This window comes from Microtus oregoni, unplaced genomic scaffold, assembly GCF_018167655.1.
Source record: "Microtus oregoni isolate MIOR12 unplaced genomic scaffold, Mior012 000126F_ref0000101, whole genome shotgun sequence".
NCBI lineage: Eukaryota > Metazoa > Chordata > Mammalia > Rodentia > Cricetidae > Microtus > Microtus oregoni.
The window spans coordinates 188,526-196,724 of record NW_024544769.1 but is presented as its reverse complement, the minus strand read 5'-3'; positions in this window follow the sequence as shown (position 1 = coordinate 196,724).

The following is an 8,199-nucleotide window of genomic DNA, read 5'->3' as shown; positions in this document are numbered from 1 at the left end:
ACTAATTGACAATCATTTGTCAAACACCAAGATCTTATCAGGGCTCCCTACACTTCTAATAAAAATACAGCCCCATGCAGTCCCCTTCTCCACTCCCATCCCTCATGGCACCCTGGCCTTTTCAGATTCCAGTACAATCTCAGAGAACTGAGCGCTGGTACCTGTCACATACAAGATCTCACTACCTAAGAATCTATCTCTTTACTTCTCAGAAAAGTTGTAGTCCCGACTCAATTAAAAATCAAAGCTGACTTTAGAGTTGGAGTGTGACTCTCTCTCCTTCTCTAAACCCAAGTACATTGTTAGAAGAAAAATTCAGAGTTTCTGTCTCATATCAGAAGAGCCACCTGGTGTAGGACAGAAGAAAACCAAAACTCTAGGTACTACTGTTGTTAAAACTCTGTCATCTCCCCAAAATTCTATTTCTCCCTTTACTTATTTGTGACTCTTTAGTACCTTTTTTTGTGGCTAAGAAACTGAATGATATATTGACAGACTGATAGGTAAAATAAATAGATCAATAGAAAAATAGATGATAAATTGAAGATAGGTAGATAAATAGATAGATGGTAGAAAAATAGGTAGATCAATAAATACATAGATGATAGAAGACAGACAGGCAGACAGACAGACAGACAGACAGACAGATAGATAGATAGAAGATAGAAGATAATAGATGTGACATATATACTCTGTAAAATATTATTACATTTTAACACATTTCTCTTATATTTAATTATCTGTAAGTGTATTATGTCTATGTGTCTTCATGTATGGTCCTACCTATCCCTCTCAACAAGTCAATGACTTTCTGGGTTCTTGGAACCCAGAAAATCCACAGGGACAAGCCATTGTGGAGAGGACCAACAGTTCTTAAGGAACTGTTGGCCAAGACTATCTCACCAGAGGCTAGAAGAGATCCTCATTTGGCCTTACAAGGGGCTCAGCCCAGCTTACAATCACTGGGCATCCCTGTCAAGAAACACAGTCCTGCCCCTGGTGAAATGAAGAGGTCCTATCTCCTCCCAATAGCAGCCTCCAATGCCACTGCTAACCTGTGGGAGAAGGTTTGCTTGTGTTTTTCCTTAGACTGCCACAACGCCAGTATGGGTCTCAGTAAGAGATGTATGTCCAGTCATGGATCAGCCTGCTTCCACCAAGGATAGAATAACCCAGGAAGGGTAAAGTATATATTCTCCATTCTTGCTCTCATTGCCCCCTAACAAATTGATATATTAAAGGCAGAGGTTATGGCCTTTGACTACTCATTTAAAAAAAAACAGTTTGGCATAATATAAAAAGGCTGTTGGATCCCTCCTGAATGCTCACATATGCATTAATTGATGGGGTGGTTTTGTTAACTCTTATTCTCCTTAAATGTCTCATGCAGCAGAACTGACACCAGTAGACCGCAAATAAGGTGACTCTTCATGTGTTAATGGCTCCTAGGCATCCTTCTCACAGTCCTTCACAGGAGGTTATTCATGCCTGGTTATTTGTGTTTCAAAAAACTATTATTACCTAGTACTCCCCACCTTGGCAGGTCTCTAGAAATGAATGTTCTTTCAGGGTTGGTAGTCAAAGACCACAGGAGTTTGTTTGGCATGCCAACCTAATACAAACACAGTCCAGTTGCTGAGCCTTCCTGAGGGGGGGTCAACAAGGTCTGAGCAAAAAACTCTGGCACCCACTGAGTGCCCTATGTAATTAAAAAAAAAAAACAGGTGGATATGAGGAAGTTAAGTCCTACAAGGCCAAAAGGAGCCAACCTAGAGTCTGCCTGGATCTGCCAAAGATCCTGTCTGTACCTAGGCAACAAGGAACAACCAAGCAGTGTTTCTGAGTGCCTAGCAACAGGTGCTGTCAGAGGTCCTGATCAAGCCTAGCCAATGAGAGATGAACATGAAATGTCAACTGTCAACAGATCAGAATGTCTGGGTGCTGAGAGGGTGTATAGGTTTTTCCTTGCTGTTAAATAAATATAAGCCTTCTACTTGACTAATGGTGTCTGTGTCCATTGACGTTGCACCTTTTCACCCCTCCCCCAAGGAAGACATTAGGACCCAGCAATAATAAGCTGTTTAGCCTATTTATTAACTCAAGTTTATTATTAACTAGCCCTTACAACTTAAATTAACCCATAATTCTTACCTATGTTTAGCCATATGACTTGATATCTTTTCTCAGTAAGGCATTCTCATCTTACTTCCTCTGCATCTGACTGCTGACTGACTCTGCCTTTCCTCTTCCCAGAAACCTCTTACTCTGGTCACCCTTCCTATACTTCCTGCCTGGCTACTGGCCAATCAGCATTTTATTAAACTAATACAAGTGACAAATCTTTGAGGTGTATAAGAGCGTTATCCCACATTTCCCTTTTTTCTTTTCAAAACAAGAACTCTGAATCTAATCTCCTCTATTTAGCTTTTTTCCTGACCATTATTCACAGCAATTTGTAACCAACACACTAAACAAAGACAAACACCCATAATCCACTTTTTGGGAATGTGGGCTTAGTTTTCTAGGCTACTTCTTGCCCATTGGGGGCACTGATAATCTTAAGAGGACTCAAAGTTCAAATACTGACTGGAATATTCTGTGAGGGTGAATCATCTCAGGCAGCAGTCTTTAGGCTGTTCAGGATGTAAAACTCACAAGAAACTGCAACTGAGGTGCTCTGAGACATTGGATCATCTGGGCCATCTGCTCCTATCAGATGTTTCAGGGGGGCTTCCTTGATCAAACCTGATTTTTCTTGATCCAGAATGAATCCACGGCCTCTCATTTCCTGTGGAAATAAAAACAAAACCTCTTCTCCAAAGTAACATTTTTTTAAATTAATCCAACCTATATATTTTGAAAATGCCTTTACTTCAAAATATATAGGTTGGATTAATTCAGCAGCATTTATAATCAAAGGTCTTTTAGCAGCTGTTATTCCTTAACAGTCATACAATTCAAAGACAATACAATAACATACACTATCCATATTCTCTGTGTATTTTTCATCTTTACTTGACTTTTAATTTTTTTTTTTTTTTTGGTTTTTGAGACAGGATTTCTCTGTGTATCTTTAGCTATCCTGGAACTCACTCTGTAGACCAGGCTGGCCTTGAACTCACAGAGATCTGTCTACCTTGGTCTCCCCAGTGCTGGGATTAAAGGCATGCATTGTAGTTGGAGACCACTCATTTGTTTACTGTCTGGTCAGACCTGAATAATCACACATAAACTATATTAATTAGTTAGCTCTTATATCTTGAATTAACCCATATATATGATATATATAGATATAATATATAATATATATCAGCACGAGGCTGTGGCTTACTGGTAAGGATCTGGCACTGGTCCTCTTTGACAGCTACATGGCATCTCCTTGACTCTGCTTACTCTCTATACATCTTGTTCAGCCTGACTATATTCTGCCCTTCTGTGGGCCAAAGGAACTTCTTTATTAACCAATGATAATATAACATATTTATAACATACAGAGAGGAATCCCACATCAGTGTGCAATGACACTGGACTATTCTATTTCTTTTATTTTTATTTTTTATTTTTATCCCATTCTAAGGATTCCTAGAAGTAGGACCACCATTTTGGACTGAGGTAGAGGTAAGAGCCAGTGGCTAGCTGTTTTGCTTTTATGACCTTCAGGTTAAATCCCAATATCTATCTCTGGGTTTTTATTAGTCATGCTAGAGTTACTGTTTTAGTTTTAAGAGGAAATATACCCCCATGGGCTTGGGCTTTGAACACTTGGTTCTCAATGGGTGGCATTGTTTGGAGAGAGTGTGTCACTGAAATTGGTCTTTGAGATTCTATAGCTTCCTCCTGATTCCAGTTGGCTATCTTTGGTTTATACTTGTAGTTTGAAGACATGAGCCCTCTGCTTCTTGCTCCTGCCACCATGCCTGCTCCTTGATGCTATGTCTCCCCACTAGGACAGATTCTTTCTGGAACTATAAGCCATCTTCTTCCATGAGTTGCTTTTGGTCATAGTGTTTTATCACAGCAACAAAAGTAACAAACTCACAAAGGAGTAACTTTATATTTTTCATCGGAATTTAATTTCAGACATCTGTGTTTATTTTTCTTCTTCCCTGTGTTTATTCAGTTTTATTGCGTTTATATACCCATCTTAATTTCACTTTTTTTATCCTTTAACTAGCTCTTCATTTTATGTAATAGATTTTCATTTCTGCTATTGTACTTTTGAAATTTTGTCCACTTTTAGAAAATTAGGTTAAACTCTCTGTTCTCTGATTATTTAAATTGTTTTAATTTGTGCAACAGCTTAACCTTCTTGCACCCTTGAAATTTTGTCAGCTATACCCAAGATATATATCTGTTCTGATTTATTTTCTAGTGACTGCCTCCCACCAAGGGTTACTTAAGCATTCCTGTTTCTGTGCATATCCATAATTTTGTTTTATAATTGCATATTATAAATACCCATTCCAGTGATTCTGAATTGCATTATATTCTGAGAAAAAAAATTGACCTAGTAGGCAGTTCACTTGTATGGTTTCAAACTCTAAACTTTGTGCCCTGTGCTGTGTAGTGGCTGATATATTTGTGTAGTTATTACAGCTTCTTGCTGCTGCTATTTTCACTTTTGTTTTCTGGGAGTTTCACCTGCACCTGAATAGGTTGGTGGTCAGCCAAGGGTTTGGGTACAGCTTATCCTCAGATATTGGAGGTTCACCATCACTGTACTCTTGTTTACAGAATTTTCTCCTAAATTAATCTACTGTCCTTTGACATATCATTTTCCCCCCACAGGAACAGGCTAAGCAACAATCGCACATTTTGTCAAATTCAATAAACATTCATAAATCTCATCTAATGTAGCTGATTTTCATGGGCACATTTTTATCTGCCCTGCCAGTTCTCATCAGAAACTTTGGTATTGCTGCCCTCCTCCCATCACCATGTACAGTTTAGCAGTCATACACAATTAGGTAAGAGTTCATGATCACAATTTGTGTTTTGCTCTCTTATAGATCTCTTGCTTCCAAAATTCACCTCCTAAATTTTTTTCACCTTTAGACTTTTCTCTAATACCATTATATGGAGATGTCTTTTTTTTCTATTTTATCCACGAAGGTAGAGAAAAACCTCAGAAAGGGAAGCCAGATACTTGTGCTTTACAATGTTGAAAATATATTATCTTTATGTAAATATGTATACATGCACTTCATTTTTTAAAATTTTTCATTGTAATAAGTTTCAACCAGATACTCCACTTTGACATAACTAGTGGGAGTTTAATAGGTATAATCTCCCACTTAACTTTTTGACATAAGAATTTTCTCTTTTCATTGGTGCAAAAACAATACATGTTCAGTAGGAACTATACATGAAACTTGAAGATTTTATCTTTCCCTAGGCTGGCATCATGCATTACAAAACTCACTTGAGATGCTGGCAGCAGCAACAAGTTATAGTTTCAGCTAGCCAGGTGATCGTGTGGATAAACAAACATTACTCTGTTATACCAATTTCTAAGCTAGGATCTTAATTAGTATTGGTGTAGCAAATTAAATGCACTTTTGCCTTAAACAATATTTTCAACTTAATAGTGGTTTTACTGGGATACAGCTCTATCAAAAGCCAAGGGCCATCTGTATTTTGAAAAGTCTAAAAGGAACTTATGGGTTCAAATGGTCATTTGAAAGTTTGATGGCAAATTGACATTTGAGGTTTTGTTAATGTTTATTTATTGGCATCACATGGACAGAAAATGAAGTCCATCTCTAATATCTTCCCCACATCCATGAAAGAATCAATTACTAAACCACTGATTAGGTTATCTCAGAAACAATTTCATGTATTAGAAAGGTATAAATTCTTTATCTTGTGAAAAAGAGTTAATTATACAAACCCTATTAAAATATGACTTGGTAAAGCACAATGAGCCAACAAAAAAAAAATGATGACATGATTGTAGCTTATTTGCCCTTTTGGAAATTATTAACTTGTCTGGATTATTTGATAAAGATTACCAAGAAATCCTATTAATTCTTGATCTCCACATAGAGAGGCTTACACGCCAATGCAACATTATTATTTTATAAAACTAGGTTATAAAATATTCACTTAGAAATTGAGTTCAGCTTTCTGAATTTGCATTCTTTCTTATAAACATTTGAATAAATTTAGAAAGCTAATAGAAAATGTTTTGATTTAGGAGAAAAATATGTTTCTTAACTCCTACAGATGTATCTACCAAAGTGAAAAATGCTTTGAACAATTATCAATTTTAACATCCATGTCTTTCCAAGTATAAAAACACATAACAGTGGGAATTTCCTAATGTTCAGCAATCTTGGTTTTTCAAAAGTCATTGATTCCACTTGTATGTACCAGGAAATAGTGTTGTGACAATAAGCAACCTCCAGTAAGCATGTCGCACCTCTCAAGATGGGTGGCAATTTGAACAACATTCTTCAGCATTTCAGAAACACAATATTGAGTGTCTCTTTAAAAAATACAAAGCACCAAACTAGTGAAATTTAAGTGCAAAATACGAATAGACCAACAGTGGGAAAGCACATAGTTGTATGGCTTTTCTACTAGTATGAAAAACAGTTGGTGTGACAATTTGAACTTTGCGTGGTGACCTGAATTGTCATCTATGACTAAATTATGGGTCATAAAGTAAGAGCATTCAAGCTTGACCTGTTTCTTTTTTCAGAATGTCCCAAATAGCTTTCCCTTCTCTATGTCTTTCTTTGTTCAGATTTTATAAGAATTCCAATAACAAAATGATATAAGGAAGAATTGAAGGCGATGGAGGGGACGAGTGCTTTGAATGAGAATGGCTCCCAGAGACTCATATATTTGAATGTTTGGTTCCCAATTGGTAGAATCATTTGAGAAGGATTAGGAGGTGTGACCTTGATGGAAGAGGTATGTCACTAGGGTTCAGGCTTTGAAGTTTCAAAAGTTCATGCCATTTCAGGTAAGCTCTCTTTGCTTCATGCTTGTGGATTGATGTAAGCTCTCAACTACTGCTTCAATGCAGTATCTGCCTGCGGGTTCCCATGCTCCCTACCATGGTAGTCCTGAACTTTAACCCTCTGCAACTATGAGCTCCAAATTAAGTGCTTTCTTTCATAAGTTGCCTTAATTATGGTATCTTATCACAGCAATTGAAAAGTAATAAAGTAATGGAAGATAATAATTTATATGAAAAAACAGCTGCATTTTCTTCTGCTTTATTTTTAAATAGTTTTCTTTATTTAAGTTTTAAAATGATTTCTTTATTTTTATTTTATGTACATTAGTGTTTTGCCTGCATTCATATCTGTGTGAGCGTGTTGGATACCTTGGAACTGGAACTACAGACAGTTATGAACTGCCATATGGATGCTGGGAATTGAATCCTAGTCCTCCAGAAGAACAGTCAGTGCTCTTAACCACTGAGCATTCTCTTCAGTACCTATTTTTTAATAAAGCTCCATGGAACTTTTTTCCTGGTTTCCCCACAAATTGTTCAGAAATAACAAGACAATTTCTGCATGTGTTAATTTTTAGGTAAGCATAAAAATAATAAATCAAGATTCAATGACACTTTACAAAATGAACTTGCCTGTGGATCTGATCTACCACCTTGATGAGTAAATAAAATATTCCAGAATCATTAATATTTATTAGTTCTCTCATATTCCTTACAAATTTCCTCTTCCCTAAAGGTAAAAACTATCATGAGTTCTATCAGCATAGCTAATGTTTGGATGGTTTTGATTTTTATAAAAATGAAATAATAAGCTGGGATGAGTGAGACATGGTTGTAATACCAGCACACAAGTGTTAAAAGCAAGATTACCATAAATTCGAGGCCAACTGGGTCTCATAGCAAGCCTCAGGTCAGTCTGAAACTCATAACAAAACCCTGGCTCAAAAAAAAAAGTAGTAACGTTCATGTTCTTTTTGTTTATTGTTTCTTCCTCAACAATTTGATGTTGTGAAACATATCTGCCATCACATCACATATTTAAGTAAAGTCCATTGTTACATACTATTCCATTTTGACACTAAGTCAGACTGTATTTCTGTGGACAAACAATTTTGGATGCATTTAGTTTTATCTTTTATGAATAGTGTTCATCTAAAATATTCTTAATATTTTTAACTTAATATTTTTGTTTTATTTCACTTTTATTTATGACTGCCCTGCATGTATATATT